Below are 22,590 nucleotides of genomic sequence, written 5' to 3' on the forward strand. Positions count from 1 at the left end.
TTTTCGTCGGCTCTTTCCTTTGGGCCTTTGCCTCTGGGGGTCGGTTCGCTGTGTTTTCTTGCTCCTTCGGTTTTAGCGTTTTGGTTGTTTGATGGCAGCAGTCTCCATCTTTTCTGGCGCGGGGTGGGGCTGCTGCATTCTGGAGGGGTCCAGGGTTTGTTGGTGCTTTGTTGGTCGGGCCGGGGGTGTGTCGTTTTTGTGTTCAGTGGCGGCCCTCTGCTGTTGTTTGCGTGCCACGGCGTTTGGGTCCGGAGCGCGTTTTGCGTTGATCCGGTTCTGTTCTTCCCGGTTCGCGGGTGATGGTGTCCCGGGTGGTCAGCCGTGTTCTTGTGGCTAAGCTGCCTGTGTTCTTCCCTCATGCCTGTGGCGTTCGTGGCTTCGCTGCTCTCGCTGCCGTCTGGGCGACGTGGCCTTGCAGTCTTTCGGGCATGGATTTTTGGTGTTCGTGCAGGGGCCTTGCTGCTCGTGGTTCTCGTGTTGTTCCCGGGATTTTCGGGGCTGTGGCGCCTTGGGTTGGCGTTTGCTGCCGGTTGTCTCGCCTCCTTGGGGGGTGCGTGGTGTCCGCCTCCCGGTTTTGTCCCTTTGACCTTCCTCTGTGGGTAGTTAGCTCCGGGGAGCCGACGGGGCTCCCCCCAGAAAACCAGCGTTGAATGTAATGAAACGCCATTTTCTGGGTGAGACCCGGAGGCTCCCCGGCAACCCTCCCTCCCTCCGGTCGGCGTTTTTCGCGTGTTTTGACATCCAGCCTCAGAACTGATGGGTGGATAGCCGGCGTGGGAGGTCTGGGGCTCCCCCTTCCCCCTCCCGGGGAGGGGGGAGCTGCGCAGACAGCGGCGCGGTGACGTATGACGTCATACTAGTTTCCGTGTTTTCTGTTGAAGAGTTCTATTCACTAGTTCGGCTTAGGTAGCAATTTTCACCAGAATAGGGGTTTGTTTTGGAATGCTTACCTTTCTGGATGCTTGACCCGGTCGATGGCAGACATAGAATGCTTCCAACCACACGGGGGTTTCTATAGGCCATTGCTCCCCTTGCCTCTCTGAGGGGGCCAGGTTCTGGCTCGTGGTCCCCGGTAGGCCCTAGAACTCCATACACATGACTGATGCCAAAGTCTGACATTAGCATATCAGCCGGTAAAGCTCCGGGGAGCCTCCGGGTCTCACCCAGAAAATGGCGTTTCATTACATTCAACGCTGGTTTTTTATCACAGTCAGGGGTCCTCTGTAATAATATCATTGCTACATAATAGCATGAACAAGTATATTTTGGCATTTTTAGGCGATGCTGTGGTCACAAGCTGAACAGCAGTGCTGTTAGCTCATGCTGCGTGCGTCAGGCTTGGTTGCTCACTCAATACTGAGGCCAATAACACCCGGGAGTTTGGCCAACGATTTGTTTTAAAAATGGCGTCTGTTTACAAGAGCCCTGATGAAGGTGTGGTGAACCCCGTGTATCCGCGGGCCGTTTAAATCTTGCGTAGTACTCCAACACGTCATATGACGTGATGCGCAATTGACTGGAACAACGTCCAACGCGTTATATGATGTGATGCGCACTTTAAGGGTTAAGCAAAGTTCTTTGTCTTATTAACCCTTAACATGCTAGGGGTATAATATCCTTTCTTCCCCACAGGCGCATGTAATTTTGAAAAAAAAAATTTTTTTTTTTCTTCCTAACCTGTTAATTTGTGTTCACTGATCACGGGAAAAAATAATAAAAAAATTGTAAGTGGCATATATTGCCCGCTATAGGGCGGGGAAGTCTGGCAAATTATAGGTGCTGACTCAGTGTGCGTCCCAGGCGGTCTGTTGCTGGCCAGCTGTCAGGCCCGAGTTGCCACAAAGAGATAATTACCTAATTATTTCAATGTCTCTGATTGATTTTTCATAGTTTTTTTGCTGTAATATTATTCAATAGTGTGTAGTTTGATATATTTATATAATAAAATGAGTGAATCATTGCTGTACTCAAAAATATGGTGTGCATATTGTTGATTCAATTATGTTCATCAATCAGTGAACAAATACGTTGTCGGTTATTACACTATAAGCACAGGTTATATATAAGTATCTGCATGTTTTGTTCACTATAACGAACCACTAAGTAGCTATTGTGAGTCAAAAAGTAACGAGGAGTGACCGCCGTGTACCAGCCAGCCACTCCCGCCCTCCCTCAAGTCATCTGACTCACCCACATTCTCCTCCCACAATACTGCTTTTGCTATAATTCACTATATACAGACGTTATATATAAGTATCTACATGTTTTGTTCACCATAATTGTACTTGTATGGTGAGTAAAGGCACAAGGACGTAGAACCTCACACAGTCAGCTGATGGCTGCCGCCCTCAAGGCCAGACGCACTAATATTTCTCCTCCAACAATACTGTGTGGTGTTATTACACTATATATCTTATATACAGACATTATATATAAGTATTTACATGTTTTGTTCACCATAACTATACATCTAAGCTTGTATGGTGAGTAAAGGCACAAAGACGTAGGACCTCACACAGTCAGCTGATGGCTGCCGCCCTCAAGGCCAGACGCACTAATATTTCTCCTCCAACAATACTGTGTGGTGTTATTATGCTATATACATACATTATATATAAATATCTACCTTTTTATTCACCATACTTGTACAAATAAACTGGTATGGTGCCCAAAGACCATCGTGGTAACCAGTAAACAACACCGTTGTCTGCATGGTGGCGTCGTGCAGACGACGCCACCGCCCTCACCAAAATGGCGGCTCCAAACCTTCTCTTGCTGTTTATACCCTCTATACACACGTTATATATAAGTACAGTGGTACCTCGCATAACGATAGCCCCAAAAGACGAATATTTTGGGTAACGAACGGCCCGATCGGCGTCAAATCGTCCCGTATGACGAACGCTGGTTTGAGTAACGTCAACACCACATGGTGGGGTCGCGCTGTTTCTTGCACATTCTTAGACGCTTCCGACGATGCACATAAATTATGTTGTTCTTGTTTAAAGATGCTAATGATGCTGGGATATAAAAGGGTGACTGCTGAGATGTTGCAAAGCATTGACGTATTTGTAGGAAAAAGAAAATGCAATGTCTGATATACAGCAAATGTCAAAAAGGTTCGTTCGGTGGTCTACAGGTCGGCTGCTCCATGTTTCTTAAAAAAAAAAAAAAAAACGAAAAATAAAAGAACTGTTGAAACAATTTGAAAAATGGACAAATGTCATAAAGGTTCGTTCAGTGTTTGTCGGGTAGGCTGCTCCATTATTGAGACATAAGTGACAAATACAAAAGAAATGGAACACATTTGAAACAAAAGAAAGATTGTCATAATGGAGCAGCCTACCCAACAAACACTGAACGAACCTTTTGCTATAACGAATATGAAAGACAAGGGCTGCTGGCTGGGTTAGTACTGCGTGAGCAACCATTTGTAGCACACGTGGCTCTGGCTCTCAAACACCTGTCCCACACGGTGTTGAAAGACTGTGCTCAGTCGGTGCAATTCAGACCCTATTGTTTGAAGAACATAAGGGTCATAACATTGGTGAAGCTAGGCGCAATAAGGGCTTAACACAACGGTCGGATGCCAGTCATACAGCACCTATGAGGATGATACAGCGAGCGTATCCAGGTGTAGCTCTGAGCCCCACCCTTGCCATCTCTAATGTATATAGATGAATCGTTTTCTGCATTCAGTGATGATGCATCTGATACAAGTAGCATAGATGAACAGTGTTAGCGGCTTCCATGGTGGTGGTGTTCATTGATATTTTCAAGAATACCTGAATCTCTTCCTGACTGATGGACACTCTTTGAGGCTAGCTGAATCTCTTCCTGACTGATGGACACTCTTTGAGGCTAGCTGAATCTCTTCCTGTGTGGGACCTTACAAAGCAATTTTTTGAAGACTACCTTACAAATTGAGTTTTTCCTATAATTGTTTCAGTACTACTTTATGCTTTACAAGCTTGGCTACATACCACCTACAAGTACTAAAGCCAAGGGTGCACGCGAGTGCGTTATTTGCAAGCACACAGAATGATGAAACAGGAAACGAAAATCTATCTGTAGCTGGTGCAAGAAGAGCAAAGTTGCGCTGTATACCATGGACTACTTCGTTGACTATTATGCACCTCCAAAGTACTGAGTGTGTAATACAGTGTGTTACTGTGTAAATAGTATGTGAAACTGTACATATTGTAATTTTAGTGAATTTTTACCACGTAATATTGTGACAATAAACATTTATTGTGGACACATTACTGACACATGTATCACAGTTTCATGGAAAATTATGAACATTCTACTGTATACATATTGTAAAGGTCACAAATATGCATCATATACGATAAAAGAAACAAATAAAACCCCATTGGAAATGCTTAGAAAAAATATTTGAAAATATATTTGTGGCAACACGCGGTGCTTGAATGGCCTGCGCGAACTGGTTGATACCTGGTTGATGGGGTTCTGGGAGTTCTTCTACTCCCCAAGCCCGGCCCGAGGCCAGGCTTGACTTGTGAGAGTTTGGTCCACCAGGCTGTTGCTTGGAGCGGCCTTAGGCCGACATACCCACCACAGCCCGGTTGGTCCGGCACTCCTTGGAGGAATAAATCTAGTTTCCTCTTGAAAATGTCCACGGTTGTTCCGGCAATATTTCTTATGCTTGCTGGGAGGACGTTGAACAACCGCGGACCTCTGATGTTTATACAGTGTTTTCTGATTGTGCCTATGGCACCTCTGCTCTTCACTGGTTCTATTCTACATTTTCTTCCAAACCATGAAAGACCATGTCTTTCCTGGCTCCCAGACCATGTCTGGGAGCTTCACACACGGGCGACCAGACCCTGATGACGTCACAGCGCACCTTGTCCACGCCCTCACAGCCAAAGTAAGTGGAATTTGGTAATTATTTTTACATAGACATGTTCAGGGACGGTAATTTATCATTTTACAAAGAAAAATTATATTTTGGGGAACATTTGATGTCATGCACACTGGGGAAATTTCACAATAAACACAGTGCATCACACTGGTTACATGGGGGACACTCGTTTTGTATGACGTCCGTTTCACATGACGAACATGGAACGGATTAAATTCGTTATGCGAGGTACCACTGTATCTACATTTGTGTTCACCATAGCGAACCACTAAGCTGGTATGCTGAGTGCAGTCAATAAAAGGTGGCCACACACAGTCAGAAGACATCGCCACCACCCTCCCTCCCACAGCATTACTCCTCCCTCCATGGTGCACAGCGCTAAATATCACCACAATCCTGCTTTTATCAGAACCCTGGTCAGTTTTATCACAGTCAGGGGTCTTCTGTAATATCATCGCTACATAATAGCATGAACAAGTATATTTTGGCATTTTTAGGCGATGCTGTGGTCACAAGCTGAACAGCAGTGCTGTTAGCTCATGCTGCGGGCGTCTGGCTTGGTTGCTCACTCAATACTGAGGCCAATAACACCTGGGAGTTTGGCCCATGATTTAAAAAAAAAATGGCGCCTGTTTACAAGAGCCCTGATGAAGGTGTGGTGAACCTTGTGTATCCGCGGGCCATTTAAATCTTGCGTATAATTCCAACACAGTCATATGACGTGATGCGCAGTTGAATGGAATAACGTCCAACACGTCATATGACGTGATGTTAACCCTCAAACCGCTAGGGGCCCAAATGGAATTCACACCCACAGGCGCAACAAAAAAAAAAAAAAATCCCAAAAATTCATTCGTCTTATAGAAGTGTTCATTTTTGTTCCCTGATCACGGAAAAAATAACAAAAAAATCGTAGGTGGCATATTTTAGCCGCAATAGGGTAGGGAAGTGTGGCAAAAAAGGGGCGTTGGCAGAGCCTTCGCCAGACGAGGTCTACTCCGCCCGAGCTGTCAGACGGCAGTTGCCACAAATATATTATTACCTAATTATTTCAATGTCTCTGATTGATTTTTTCTTAGTTTTTTTGCAGTAATATTATTCCATACAGTGAATTGTGGTATATTTATATTATAAAATGTGTGAACCATCGCTGTACTCAAAATTATGGTGTGCATATTAGTAATTCAATTATTATGTTCATATAACAATAAACAAATAGTTTGCTGTTGTTACACTATATACACAGGTTATATGTAAGTATTTGCATGTTTTGTACACCATAATGAACTACTAAGTTGATCTTGTGAGTCAAAAAGCAACGAGGAGTGACTGACAAAAACCAGCGAGCCACTCACTGCCACTCCCTCCCTCAACACCACCTCACTCACCCTCATTCACCTCCCACAATACTCTTTCTGTATTTATTCACTATACACAGACGTTATATATACGTATTTACGTGTTTTGTTCACCATAACTGTACATCTAAGCTTGTATGGTGAGTAAAGGCCATAAGACGTAGCTACTCACACAGTCAGCTGATCGGCGGCCGCCCTCAAGGCCAGACGCACTAATATCCCAGCAAACATTTTCATGTTTTTAAAACATCCTAAAAACGACATTTCATTGTTTTCAGCACGTTTATAATTACGTTTAGAAAAGGTTTTTTGAGAACTTTTATATACAACCTTAGAACGTATATAATTAACATTTCTAAAAACTTTTTTATGATCTTTTAATTACCTACATTAAATCGTTTAGGGTAAATTAGGGTATAATAATTTTGTAATTCATATCTGAAATAGAAAGGGAGAGAAAGAAAGAAGACATATCTGAGATAGAAATGGACATCCTATATATGTATGTGTAAATTACAAATAAATAGGGTACAAAAAGAGAATTAAAATATTATATTTATTTAATTAAGAATGAGTAATACAACAAAATATATGTAATAGCTCGAAATATATAGACTATATCTATAACAGAATATAAAAGTAAAAATTTAAAAATCTATATATGCAATATGTGAACACAATAGATTTTGTGATCAAGCAGCCTGTGATTCATGTCATGCTGAGATCAGTCTGACGTTATAAGCAGTTATTGTTACTTAAAACTAAAACAAGTAAAATTTTCCGAGTATACATATAACACTATAGTTTTTCTATGACTAATAATAAAAATCTATTAATCAAAAGTTTAGGACTAATTAACTAAAATAAAAATCTACAAGTGAATGTAAACACAGTCAAGTATAATATTCATGTAGAAAGAGAAAGAAAAAGAGAGAGAAGGAAAGAAAGAAAGGGAGAAAGAGAAAGAAAAGAAAAAACAGTCATGTATAATATTCATATTAGCACCATGCAATATAACTTAGATTAAGTAAAAAATCTCAGACATTTTTAAATCAAATGAAATATGAGAGCCAGAGAGAGAGACCCAGAGCCAGAGAGAGAGAGCGTGAGCCAGAGAGAGAGAGAGTCAGAGAGAAAGAGAGTCAGAGAGAGAGAGAGTCAGAGAGAGAGAGAGAGCCAGAGAGTGAGAGAGAGAGAGCCAGAGAGAGAGAGAGCCAGAGAGAGAGAGAGAGAGCCAGAGAGAGAGAGAGAGAGCCAGAGAGAGCGAGAGCCAGAGAGAGCCAGAGAGAAAGAGAGCCAGAGAGAGCGAAAGAGCCAGAGAGAGCGAGAGAGCCAGAGAGAGAGAGACAGAGCCAGAGAGAGAGAGAGCCAGAGAGAGAGAGAGAGAGAGAGAGAGCCAGAGAGAGAGAGAGAGAGAGAGAGCCAGAGAGAGAGAGAGAGAGAGAGAGCGAGAGAGAGAGAGAGAGAGAGAGAGAGAGCCAGAGAGAGAGAGAGAGAGCCAGAGAGAGAGAGAGAGAGCCAGAGAGAGAGAGAGCCAGAGAGAGAGAGCCAGAGAGAGCCAGAGAGAGCCAGAGAGAGCCAGAGAGAGCGAGAGAGAGAGAGCCAGAGAGAGAGAGAGCCAGAGAGAGAGAGAGCAAGAGAGCCAGAGAGAGAGAGAGCCAGAGAGAGAGAGAGCCAGAGAGAGAGAGAGAGCAAGAGAGCCAGAGAGAGAGAGAGAAAGAGAGAGACAGACAGAGACAGAAAGACACACACACAACAAAAGAGGAGACAGAACAAAATTAAGGCAAGGAGAGAGAAGACAGAACAGAAACAACAGAGAGAGGAGAGAAATGAGAAATCATTGAAGAGAAGGGGAAGAGAAACACAAGATAAGAAAAAGATACAAGAAAAATATACAAGATAAAAATGACATAAATGAATACCACAAATATAAAAAGTAAAGGAAGAGAGAAGCTAGAAGAGACAGGAAACGAGAGGTGTTAGAAGAGAGGAGGAAAGGAGAGATTAAAAGACAAGAAAAACAGGAGAGAAACGTAAAAGAAATAAAAAAAAGGGACATTTGTGAGGAGAGAAAATAAAGAGACCAGAGAAGACCATATATCAAGAGTGTGAGGATAAAGACTTATATATTTTCTTAGTAGACATCCACTGGCTCTTGTTGCCCCTCTTGTATACGAATTGTACTTGCAAGTTTTCCCTGAAAAGATATTAACAAAATTAATATTTAATTATTTATTTATATAAATTACACACACACAAACTTATATATATATATATATATATATATATATATATATATATATATATATATATATATATATATATATATATAGACCAGAGACCAATTATATATATATATATATATATATAATTTCGTAAACCTCACCCTGTATACATTCATGTTTCTACATGTTAAACAAGCTACGAGGATGAGGGAAGGGGATGTTCCCTCCATGCTGGATATTATATTTACCAGGAAAGAGAAAGATATATTTATCATTCAGTACCTCCCTCCTTTTACCCAAGTGACATGGTCACTTGGGTAAAAGTGACCATGTCTTTTTGGGAATAAAGTATGCAATGCATTATAATCTGGAAGAAAATGAGCTTGAAGCAGTTGAAAAACCTGACTTGTGGAGAGGTCATTATGGGGAACTCAGATATTTCCTTAAGGAATTTGACAAACACTTGCTGTTAGGACATGAAGTAAATGAGATGTATGTCAAGTTTTGTGAAATATATGATAATGGCACAACAAAATTTATACTAAAGCAGAGATGCAGAACTAGGAAAAGGGGAAAAATTGCCCAAACATACAAGCAATACACAGATGCGAGAAACAACAATAGCAGTAAGGAGAGGGGCAGAAAGACTGACTTTCGGTCATATTCAACAACACAAATATACATACACACACACACATTATTGGAAAAAATTGGAATTGGAATATTGGAAAAAATAATTAAAACTAAATGGGTAGAACACCTGGAGAGAAATGATATAATTTCAGACAGACAGTATGGTTTTCGATTTGGAAGATCCTGTGTATCGAATTTACTCAGTTTCTATGATCGAGCAACAGATATATTACAGGAAAGAGATGGTTGGGTTGACTGCATCTATTTGGACCTAAAAAAGGCATTCGACAGTTCCACATAGAGAGGTTGTTCTGGAAACTGGAAAATATTGGAGGGGTGACAGGTAAGCTTCTAATATGGATGAAAAATTTTCTGACATAGAAAAATGAGGGCAGTAATCAGAGGCAATGTATCGGACTGGAGAAATGTCACAAGTGGAGTACCACAGGGTTCAGTTCTTGCACCAGTGATGTTTATTGTCTACATAAATGATCTACCAGTTGGTATACAGAATTACATGAACATGTTTGCTGATGATGCTAAGATAATAGGAAGGATAAGAAATTTAGATGATTGTCATGCCCTTCAAGAAAACCTGGATAAAATAAGTATATGGAGCACCACTTGGCAAATGGAATTTAATGTTAATAAATGCCATGTTATGGAATGTGGAACAGGAGAACATAGACCCCACACAACCTATACATTATGTGAGAAATCTTTAAAGAATTCTGATAAAGAAAGAGATCTAGGGGTGGTTCTAGATAGAAAACTATCACCTGAGGACCACATAAAGAATATTGTGCGCGGAGCCTATGCTACGCTTTCTAACTTTAGAATTGCGTTTAAATACATGGATGGTGATATACTAAAGAAATTGTTCATGACTTTTGTTACGCCAAAGCTAGAATATGCAGCTGTTGTGTGGTGCCCAACAACAGAAGTTGGCCCATATCTTAAGAAGCACATCAACAAACTGGAAAAGGTGCAAAGACATGCTACTAAGTGGCTCCCAGAACTGAAGGGCAAGAGCTACGAGGAGACGTTAGAGGCATTAAATATGCCAAAACTAAAAGACAGAAGAGGTGATATGATCACTACATACAAAATAGTAACAGGAATTGATAAAATCGACAGGGAAGATTTCCTGAGACCTGGAACTTCAAGAACAGGAGGTCATAGATTGAAACTAGCTTAACACAGATGCTAAAGAAATATAAGAAAATTCACTTTCGCAAATAGAGTGGTAGACGGTTGGAACAAGTTAGGTGAGAAGGTGGTGGAGGCCAAGACTGTCAGTAGTTTCAAAGCGTTATATGACAAAGAGTGCTGGGAAGACGGTCTCATCCTTTAACTACACTTAGGTACTTACACACACACACACACATACATATTATATATATATTATATATATATATATATATATATATATATATATATATATATATATATATATAATATGTATGTCGTACCTAGTCGCCAGAACGCACTTTTCAGCCTACTATGCAAGGCCCGATTTGCCTAATAAGCCAAGTTTTCATGAATTAATATATTTTCTCTATTTTTTTTCTTATGAAATGATAAAGCTATCCATTTCATTATGTATGAGGTCAATTCTTTTTTTATTGGAGTTAAAATTAATAGAGATATATGACCGAACCTAACCTATCTTTATAGGTTAGGTTAGGTAGCTGAAAATGTTAGGTTAGGTAGTCGAAAAAACATTAATTCAAGTAAACTTGGCTTATTAGGCAAATCGGGCCTTGCATAGTAGGCTGAGATGTGCGTTCTGGCTACTAGGTACGACACATTATATATATATTTATATATATATATATTTATTTATATATATATATATTTATTTATATATATATATTTATTTATATATATATATATATATATATATATATATATATATATATATATATATATATATATATATATATATATATATATATATATATATATCGGACAATTAGTAAAAAAAAAAAAAAAAAAATTTAAATTATTTTACCTTGTACCTAGATCCACCAGGCCTGTTTGGTGCCTGTTTCAGTACTTCAGACATCTGGAAGGTCACATCCTCCTCCTCAACTTGTGGATGTGCGTTGATAGATGATTCTGTAAAATTAAGTTATTTATATAATAATAAATTCAGTATAACAATAATATTCTGTAAAATTAAAAGTAATTTATACATCAATCAGATAAAACTCTCCAGAGATGGTGATACACAACATATAAAGGACAAGTTTCAGAACAAAATATGCATTTAGGAATAAGGTTTTGTACATGTAGGTAGCACATGAGAAAATAAGTGGAAGGTGATCAAGTTTATATTAACATGTTAATGACTTTGTTAAGGCTTTGCAAGAATGAAAAAATATTAATAATATAATATCACCTACCAATTAATTGTACATCATTTATAAGTCAATTATTTGCATTATTATTATTCAATACTAATGATATAAAAATGCATTTTGTAATCTACTATTTATGCAAGTATTAAGCACAGGATCATGAAATAAACTGCAAAATACTGTAATGGATAAACCAATTAAGTTTACATTTTCCTATAGCTAAGTCAGTCAGTTCTATTAGCAGCAGAGAACAATTATGCCCAACCTCTATTAAATGAAACAATCTTAAGAGCAAGTGATAGAAATATAATCATTTATGCTTGGGAAAATATTATGGAATGGTTCCAAATATGAAAAATATTAAGTTTTTTGGTTAAAATTTTTTAACTTAAAATTTAAATTTTTCAGTGAATTTTAAACTTTAAAAAAATTATTTAATTTTTTGGTTACTTACTTAAAATAACATTATATAGTTCTTGTTTTTGTAGAAATGCCAATTTCTTCTTTTGCCCTTCCAGACTGTATAGTGACCACAGGCCGTTTGTTCATATCTTCATTATTCTTCGAACTGTGGTTGCACAATCAGACCCACGTACACTGGTTAAAAGCATCACCTAAAAGCAACAACAAAAATGTAGTACACTGACGAATTTTGAATATATATTTATATATATATATATATATATATATATATATATATATATTAGTTGATTTTATACCCGCATTAGGTCAGGTGATAATACAATGAAGGTGAAAACATGGGGGGATACATAAGGGATAAACATAGGGGCTGCAGAAGGCTTATTGGCCCATACGAGGCATCTCCTATCTAAACACAAAGATTAATCCAGTGTAATTGGCCTGTTATGTTGTAACATAACATATATATATATATATATATATATATATATATATATATATATATATATATATATATATATATATATATATATATATATATATATATATATATATATATATGTATATATATATATGTATATGTGTTTATATATATATATATGTATGCCGTATATGTGTTTATATATATATATATGTATGCCATATATGTGTTTATATATATATATATGTATGCCATATACATATATATATATATATGTGTATATATATATATGTATGCCATATACATATATATGCTATGTTGTATGCTACAACTTGGCTGATAATAAAGCCATTCACAACTGCAGGCCTAATAAAAAAAGGAGGTGGCATAGCAATATCTTACAAAGATACCTTCATCTGCAATAGTCTCATTAGTAATAGAGACGACTATTGTGAATATACCTTTGCCAAGTTCTCCAGTAAATCCCTTAAATCCTCCTTGACTATAAGTGCCATCTATAGATTTCCCAATACCGACATAGCTTCATTCTCAGATAACGTAAGGAATCTTATCATAAATAACAATCTCAACAAAAATCAAACCAACTTAGTGGTTTGTAATGGTGAACAAAACATGCAGATACTTATATATAACCTGTGAATAGAGTGTAATAACACCAAAACTATTTGTTTATTGTTTTATGACCATAATAATTGAATCACTAATATGATTCACTAATATATAATCCTAATAATAATCACTAATATATAATCCATTGAGCATGCTGCATCTCTTTCAGTCTCTTTGCAATTTGAACAAGAGGGTTTTTAATTGATCGAACCATATTCTTAAAGTAAAGTAAATGAGATGTATTCCATATTTTGCAAAATATACGATGAAGGCACACAAACATTCATACCAAAACTGAAGGGCAGGATTTATGAGGAGACATTAGAGGCATTAAATATTCCAAACTAGAAGACAGAAGGAAAAGAGGAGATATGATCACTACGTACAAAACAGTAACAGGAATTGATAAACTTGATAGGGAAGATTTCCCGAGACCTGGAATTTCAAGAACAAGAGGTTATAGATTTAAACGAACTAAACAAAGATGCCGAAGAAATGTAAGACAATTCACTTTTGCAAACAGAATGGTAAACGGTTGGAACATGTTAGGTGAGAAGGTGGTGGAGGCCAAATCCGTCAAAAGTTTCAAAGCATTATATGACAAAGAGTGCTGGGAAAATGGGACACCACGAGTGTAGCTCTCCATCCATCTGATTGATAACCCAAATGAATTTTTCATGGATATGATACCAACATCAAATCATAAATCAGATGTGATCCTATCCCCACTGGATTTTGAAGAAGCCATAGACAGTATGCCTATGCACTCTGCACCAGGCCCTGACTCTTGGAACTCTATATTCATCAAGAACTGTAAAAAACGTTATCGCAGGCCCTTCACATTCTTTGGAGACAAAGCCAAGATACTGGCATTGTCCCTGACATACTAAAAACAGCAGAGATAGCACCGCCCCATAAAGGAGGAAATAAGGCAGAGGCAAAAAACTACAGACCGATAGCACTAACATCGCACATCATAAAAATCTTTGAGAGAATGCTAAGAAGTAAGATCACAAAATACATGGAATCACAGCATCTCCATAACCCCAGACAACATGGTTTCAGAACAGGGCGCTCTTGCCTATCACAGTTGCTGGACCACTCTGACATGGCACTAGATGCCATGGAAGACAAACAAAACGCTTTGACAAAAAAAAGCCTTTGACAAATGTGACCATTGTGTTATTGCACATAAAATGCGTTCAAAAGGAATTACCGGAAAAATAGGCAGATGGATATACAACTTCCTGACTAATAGAACCCAATGTGTAGTAGTCAACAAAATAAAATCTGGACCATCAACCGTAAAGAGCTCAGTCCCCAAGCGTACTGTGCTTGCTCCAATACTTTTTCTCATCCTCATATCGGACATAGACAAGGACACAACCTATAGTACTTGATCATCCTTTGCAGATGACACTAGAATCTTCACGAGAGTAGGCAACATAGAGGACACGGCAAACCTCCAATCAGATGTAAATCAGGTCTTTCTATGGGCTACAGAAAATAACATGGTGATTAACGAACATAAGTTTCAGCTCATGCGCTACGGAAAAAATAAAAAATATAAAAACGGAAACCACTTACAAAACTCAGTCAAATCATAACATTGAACGGAAAAGCAACGTAAAGGATTTGGGTGTACTGATGTCAGAAGGCCTTACATTTAAAGAACACAATAAAGTAGCCGTCACAACTGCAAGAAAAATGACAGGATAGATAACAAGAACTTTTCACACTAGAGATGCTATACCGATGATGATAGTTTTCAAGACGCTAGTGCTCTCTAGAGTGGAATACTGCTGCATAATGAAAGCCCCTTTCAAAGCTGGAGAAATTACTGACCTATACTTATGCATTTATCTTCGGTTTAACACAACAGGCACCAGACACACGCTAGGCACCATACACACTAGGATAAAACAAACATTAGGCCAGAAGTCAGAAAAGAATTCAAAGAATTTTACTGGAAAGGCTTGCTGTTAGGAAAGGAAGTAATTGAGATGAATTAATGCACAGTATGTCAATTTTGTGAAATATATGATAAAGGAACAAAAACATTTATACCAAAACAAAGATGCAGAACTAGGAAACAGGGTTTGTTCAACTGAAATTTCAAGACGGACAGAGACCAAAAGACACAAAAATGGAATCAATATACGAAGAGGCCAAACCCCCAAACATACCAGTAATACAAAGAGAAACAACTACACGGCAGTGAGGAGAGAGGCAGAAAGAAATTTTGAAAAAAAGGAACAAACAAATGTAAAGTAGAACAAATCATATTCTATAAATACAGCAACAACCAATTGCAGGTAAAGGATAATATTCAGAGCTTTTAAATGCATGGATGGCGAAATACTCAAGAAATTGTTCACGACTTTTGTTAGACCAAAGTTGGAATATGCAGCGGTTGTATGGTGCCCATATCTTAAGAAGCACATAAACAAACTGGAAAAGGTGCAAAGACATGCTACTAAGTGGCTCCCAGAACTGAAGGACAAGAACTATGAGGAGAGGTTAGAGGCATTAAATATACCAAATATACTACACAAATATATATACTACACATGCACAATAAACTACCCTACACAGGCTGAGTATGGTGTGTACAATAAATTATTAGCTAAAAGATAAGACTGAGTTTGTATAAATGGGGGTTAAGTCAGAGTGGGAAAATGTAAGTGGAGTGCCTAAAAACCCTGTCCTGGGACCTCTGTAATTCATAATATATACAAATAATTTAGACTCAGGTTTGATCAGCATTATTTGAAAATTTCCAGACGATACAAAAGGGATTTTTTTCTGGATTCAGGATTATTTTTTTATGGCTGAAAACAGGTTTTCAGCAATAAAAGAAATACAGTATTGCTGGAACAACCGTCGACATCTTCAAGAGAAAACCTGAACATCTTCAAGAAGTGAAGATGACCTTGAGAAGAAGTATAGGTTGGGAGAAGTATAGGTTAGGAATTGTCTCCAAAGAATTCTCAAAGAATTACTCGTTATTGCTATCCAAGATAATTAGACGAGCCAAAGCTAAATACTACGAAGATAAATTTACCCAAATAAAGAGTACCTTACCTAAAAATATGTATGTACCTTACGTAAATAAACATTTGATTTTGAAGTGCCGGACAAACAAGGCTGTGGTGGATATGTGGGCCTGAGGGGCCTGTCCAAGCAACAGCCTGTTGGACCAAGCTCTCACATGTCAAGCCTGGCCTTGGAAGGGCTTGGTGAGTAGAACAACTACCAGAACCCTATAATGCATGTATCAAGGTGTCCAGGCAGTGAGCACCACATAATGCAGTGCAGTCCTGTAAGAATAAGCACAGTAAGTATGGGCATGGAGGGGGTGCAGCAGTGGCTTGTGAAGGGCTGGAGAGTAAATGGACATGCCCAGGGGTAAAAAGCATTAGGGTAACAGAACATAGCCCATAAAAATAGTAATGACAATGAATGAATAATTATATGAATGCAATAATACTTCATATCTCAATAGGAATACTAAGCAGGATGCAAGACAAGGTACTGGTGGTGATAGTGGTTGGTACAAGTCCTTACATCCCCACAGACACCAGTAACAGCCCTCACCTCCCAACACAGTACCCTTGTAGCGAGTTAATCTTATACTCGCTTCATTATCTTATAGCATAACTAATTAACACTAATTACAGAAGCTACACAGGTGATACTTTGGTGTGAGTTGAGCGCACTGAGCGTCGGTATCGCTACACCCTTGTTCCTTAACAACCCTTTGTACCTTTATTACAGAAAAATAGAATCAATTAACTTAATAAAATATAAAATATAAGTGCTTACTTACGATAATACTATCGGTGGAACACAAAATCTTCTTCTTCTTGATAGTAGGTGCAGTTTGCATGAAGGGTTAGTCCTCGCCATGACTGAACTGACGACAAAATGGCCGATGTGTTGATATGGCGTCAGATGACGCTGTGACGTCACAGGTGAGGGACGCTTTGCGCATTACTCCCTCGTACTTAAAAAGTACTACAGGTACTTTTTGGTTTTATTTTTGAATATGGCAGAAGTTGGACAGCTTTTCAAATCATTATAAGGGAGTGAGTTCCATAGACTAGGTCCCTTTATTCACGAGTGTTTACATAGATTAAGTTTGACTCTGGGGATATCAAAGAGATATTTATGTCTGGTGGGGACGTGGCCATGTGTTCTATTACATCTGTCCAGGAAGAGTTTCAGAACAGGGTTTGCAGTTAGAAAAAGGGCTTTATAAACGTAATTTACACAGGAGAATGTATGGAGTGAATTTGTTTAGCATGTTTAAGGATTTGAACAAGGGAGCTGTGTGTTGTCTGAAGGTAGAGTTAGTTATTGTCCTGATAGCAGATTTTTACTGGATGATGATGGGCTTGAGGTAGTTTGCAGAGGTTGAACCCCAAGCACAAACGCCATAAGAATGATAGGGATAGATAAGTGCATAATAGAGTGAGAGGAGAGCAGAGTAGGGTACATAATATCTGATCTTAAACAGTATACCAACTGTTTTAGAAACCTTTTTAGTTATGTGTTGTATATGGGTGCGGAAGTTGAGTCTCTTGTCTAAGTATAGGCTAAGAAACTTTCCATCATTTTTATTGCTAATGTTTACATTATCTATCTGAAGCTGAATTGCATTTGTTGATTTGTTTCCAAATAAGATATAGTAGGTCTTTTCTATGTTTTGTGTGAGGTTTGTTGGTTGACATCCACAAGTAGACTTTTTTTAATTAATTGTTTACAACATTATTTAACAGGAGTGGGTTGGGGTCAGAGTAGATGAGTAGTATCATCAGCCAACAATATAGGTTTAAGTATGTTAGAGACATTAGGGAGATCATTGATGTATATAAGAAACAGGAGGGTCCTAGGATGCTGCTCTGTGGCACCTTTACGGTAATTAAGTGGTAGAGTGGGAGAGGTTATATCATTGATGGCTTCATATTGGTGTCTGTTACTAAGATAGGATCGGATATAGTTTAGGGCAAGGCCACGGATTCCATAATGGTGGAATTTAAGTAAGAGGTAGTTATGGTTAACAGTATCAAAGGCCTTTCTCAGGCCGATGAAGAGTTCAATTGGAAACTCACTTTTGTCAAGGGCTGAGAAGATTAAGTCAAGCAGACTAACAATAGCATCATTGGTACTCTTTTGGGAGCGGAAGCCAAACTGACAGGGACTTAGTATATTGAATTTTACAAGATTGGAGTAGAGCTGTTTGTAAAAAAAAAAAAATAATTTTGATAATATAGGTAGATTCGATATGGGTCTGTAATTATTTATGTCTGCCGTGTTACCTCCTTTATGAACTGGCGTTACTCTTGCTTTTTTAAGGATATCAGGGAAGGTATGACACTCTAGGGATTTGTTGAACAGCAGTGCTATGGATGGTGCAAGGGCATGGGAGGCACGCCTGTGTACCATCGATGGTATTTCACTAATGTTCCCAGCTTTGGTTTTTAGCGAGTGAATGATGGACACAACATCTGTAGGGCTGACCGGAGAGAGGAGAAGAGAGTTTGGATAGCTGCGTGAAAGATATGTGGTAACATATGTCTGAGTCTCTGGGATTTTTCGGGCAAGGTGAGCACCAAACGATGAAAAGAAGCTATTAAATTCAGTTGCTGTTTCAAGATCTGTTGCAGGTGTATAACCATCCTTGGAGATTTTTATCTTATTATGTAAATGTTGTTTAGCTCCTAGGATGGTAGAGATGGCTCTCCATGTGCTTTTTATGTTGCCTTTTGCTTCTTTGAATCTATTCTCGTAATAGGAACGCTTTGCTCTTATTATACTGGTAAGCACTGATGAATACCTCTTAACTACTTCTTTTCCAACTAGGCCAATCCTAAGTTTTTTTTTCATATTCATGTTTCTTGTCGATTGCTTTAAGTATGCCATTAGTGAGCCAGGGATTATTTAACCTTTTTGCCAGTTACTTGCTTGGTGAGGAGAGGACAATAAGTATTGTAAAGGCTTTAAATTTTGGAAAGAGGCTAGTTAACGAATTATTATCCTGTGTATTGATAAATTTAGATTCCCAGTTTACATTGTGGAGGGCATTTGTGAGATTGCCTATTGCCGCTTCACATTGTAACCTAAAGGTAATTTTCTTGTTACCTGGTGGTGTTATGGCCATGTTCGCTACAAGGAAGGTAGGATAGTGGTCAGTTGTTCTGTCAGTGATTATACTTGATGTAAGAGGAGCTGTTATGTTGGTCCATCAGTGATCCAGGGTAGTCGCAGATGTTTGAGTGACTCGGGTGGGCCTGGTGATTGCGGGGATGAGCATACAGGAATTCATGCTGTTGAGGAAACAGTCTACTTGAGGGTTATTTTGTAGCCCTAGGTCAATATTGAAATCACCTCTGAGAACTATGTGATTTTTGTTGAGATTATTGTTTATGATAAGGTTCCTCAAGTTGTTATTGTATTTGTGTCTAGCTTCAGACACAAGCATGTTACAGTTATGTCTTAAAGAGTTGAGAGCAATTAAGGATGATAAAGAGTCACTTACAACTAATGTATCAAGTTTGGATACTTGTACACATTTCAGTGCAAGGAGCAAGGCAAATAGTTCAGTCTGAAGGGTAGAGGCCCAGTTGTTTATACGGACTCCCCACTCAAAATATAAGTCATATCCTATTGCCAGGACAACTGCACCCGTTGGGCGCTGTAGGAAACCTTCAGTGTATATGATTTGAGAGAGAGAATGCTCTGTGGACAGAGCATCAATATGGCTTAAGACGTTGAGCTTTGCCTCAAGACAAAGCTGGGACTGATCTCTAATTTGCTCCTTTGATGGAAAGGGAGGGATTAAAATTGAAAAGGGTGTAATTTCCTACAGTGCAGGAAAGTGCTATTGTTGTCTCTCTTGGTACAAATTATAAATCTGATACTTTCTGAGTTCAGTTCCAATTTTATTTATCTATTTGAAACAATGTTTACATTCAATAAAGAAATTCTGGAGGGCTTCTGTGCAACGGTTAGGATGAGCTAGCCTAAGCATTTTTATACCAATTTGACAGTTATTTTCAGTAACACGATAAACAACGCTCGGAATATTAAGTTCCTTTCTCATATTAAGTATCTTTGTGGTACGAAGGCACCCAAGGATTATCCTCAAGGCTTCGTTCTGCAATTTTTCAAGCCCTCCAAGCTTTCTTTCAGGATGCCTTAAAGTTAGTTTAGTTCATTTATTATGCACCCCATACCCATCTTGTGGGCGGTAGTGGAAAGGGTTGCAGAGGCACATAATGGGCTCAGGGACTGAACCCAACAATTCATTTAGCTAAGCAAGTTACAATCTTGATGAGCTAGTTACAAAATTCAGTATAAGTCGTCACATCAACAATAGGTTCGAGATCGATCACAAGTACAGTTTCTAAATTAAGCAACTGACATATGTGGAGAGCTAGTGTCACAATTGATATGTTTGTCCTGCACACCGCTCCCCATCCAGTGGGCAGCGGTGGATAGGTTACAATCACTTAGTTACTACTTACAGTTAGCAAACTGGGGATATTTGGCTAAAATTTCTGGTACCAGATCATTTTGAATGAAATATTGACACATCGTTGGTACATTGGTTATAGAATTGTCTCTGAATTCACTATCACATAGTGACGAAGGGGTGTGCAAATAATTTTGTTGACAGTTAACATTTGGTCAGGTCTACATCGGCAGATAATGAGAATTCCCAGAAATACTTGTAACCGAGTCTAAGCCGAGCAGTAGTAACATCTAGAAGTCTGCTGATTTTATTGGATGAACCATAGATGTGTGGCTCCTTTTGCATAATAGTATTGAACGAAAGTTAATCTCCCCAAACACTTTCGCGTTTTGGGCAAGTTACCCCTCCACTCTCTCCATTTTTGTTTGGACATTCCCTGGTAGTGCGCGGAAATACTGAAAAGTGTATACTCTTTTCAACTTTGTCACCTTAATTCTCGTCCTATGTCTTTCATTTTGGTATCAATGCGTTCGCAATAGAATTCCCAACAGAACTATGTGAATATAATGTCAAAGACAGCAGCGCGCTCCACCCGCCGACAAGATGAATGTAGGCCAAGGGTACCAGAAAAAGAAAGCTGAGCCACCCTCAGGCAACTCTCATTACATTAGAGAGCGTGATAATACTGAAAAGTGTATACCCTTTTCAACTTTGTTACCTCAATTCTCATCCTAGTTTTTTCAATTTGGCATCAATGTGTTCGCAATAGAATTCTCTACAGGACTAAAGGCATATAAACTCCAAAAGCCCGGCTTACCATCCGCAACAAACAGAGTAAGCGAGAGTGTGTTACCAGGGAGCGCACAAGAGCGATAAAATGTATACACTCTTTTCATTTTGGTCACCCCAATTGTCATCCTAGGTCTTTCATTTTGGTATCAATGTGTTAGCAATAGAATTATCTACAGGTTTAAATGCATATAAACTCCAAAAGCAAGGTGTACCATCCGCACAAAACAGAGAAAGTGAGAGAAAGTAACCCGGGAGCACTCTAGTGCAATGTAATGTGAACACACTTTTCACTTTGGTTACCTCAATTCTCGTCATATGTCTTTCATTTTGGTATCAATGTGTTCGCAATTGTATCTGCTGGCATTTTACCCTTTGCTTGGATCTGAAGGGTTTTAGGCTCACCACGATGCAATCTGATAGTACCACACGTGTATATACCTATCTTCAAGCAGCAATTCACTCATTCAAACCGACTTATAATAGTTATCCATATATAAATGGTAATCTTTGTTCTACCTGTTAACCTGTCATATGAAGAAAGATTGTCAAAGCTTATATTACATTCTCTAGAAAAGCAAAGAATTAGGAGTGACATATGGTAGAGGTGCACAATGGGATGAATGGACATAACAAAGGGGACATTAATGGGGTATTAAAAGTAGCAACACAAGACAGAACTCGAAACAAAGTGTAAAAATTGGAAAAATTTAGATTTAGGAAAGAACTGCATGAGTAAATACACTGGGTTTGTACCTTAAGGTTCATGTATGCAATATTACAGAGTTCCAGTTAACTCCCATGCATGCAATTAATTTATGTTATGTTTATGTTTTTTATGTTAAAATGTTTTTGTTGATTTGTTTGTATATTTTCATAAGTAAAGCATGCTTACCGTCTTATTCCAAGTTTTATGATAACTTTACAAGGTTTAAAACATAAAGTTCAATATATATTCTGGTTTTCACACAGGAATTATACGTTAATATAACATCATAATAACGTAATGATGTCGTGTAAATAACGTTATACTGACGTCATATAAATGTTATATTTATGTTATAAGAACGTAAATTGGATAGCTTTACAGAAAGTAAACAAAAAAAACTAAATGTTGACTGAAAATTATTTATTCTTAAATATAAAGCATGAAAACATTATAATACCATAGCATTCACTATTATTTTTAAATTTTTACATAAATCTTAAAAAACTGTGTCTCAAGAATATATGTTTTTAGTTATATCCTTTGGTTTTAAGAACATCAGATATACGTATTTATGTCAAAAGTTACAGTATTACCTTTGTGGAACCATTTAAAAACGTCCACAAACGTTCTGTGTTTGCTGGGATTTGTCCTTCAACAATATTGTTTGTGGTGTTATT

General features: G+C 38.3%; 1 protein-coding gene and 1 long non-coding RNA gene across 3 annotated transcripts in view; one reads left to right on the forward strand and one right to left on the reverse strand.

Annotated features, from left to right (window-relative positions):
• The window catches only part of LOC123774191 (zinc finger protein 271-like), a 163,894-nt gene that overhangs the window by 10,816 nt on the left and 130,488 nt on the right, over positions 1-22,590 (forward strand). The gene's annotated exons all lie outside the window — the stretch shown is intronic.
• Positions 7,783-16,865, reverse strand: LOC138356520 (uncharacterized). 2 transcript variants are annotated; one of them, XR_011224496.1, is made up of 3 exons: positions 16,768-16,865; positions 11,119-11,225; positions 7,783-8,443 (listed from the first exon to the last, which is right to left on the reverse strand). It is a non-coding gene; the product is annotated as an uncharacterized lncRNA (long non-coding RNA). The 2 variants fall into 2 exon arrangements; XR_011224495.1 differs by lacking the exon at positions 16,768-16,865 and adding an exon at positions 11,922-12,075.

Source organism: Procambarus clarkii, chromosome 73, assembly GCF_040958095.1.
Source record: "Procambarus clarkii isolate CNS0578487 chromosome 73, FALCON_Pclarkii_2.0, whole genome shotgun sequence".
Taxonomy (NCBI): domain Eukaryota; kingdom Metazoa; phylum Arthropoda; class Malacostraca; order Decapoda; family Cambaridae; genus Procambarus; species Procambarus clarkii.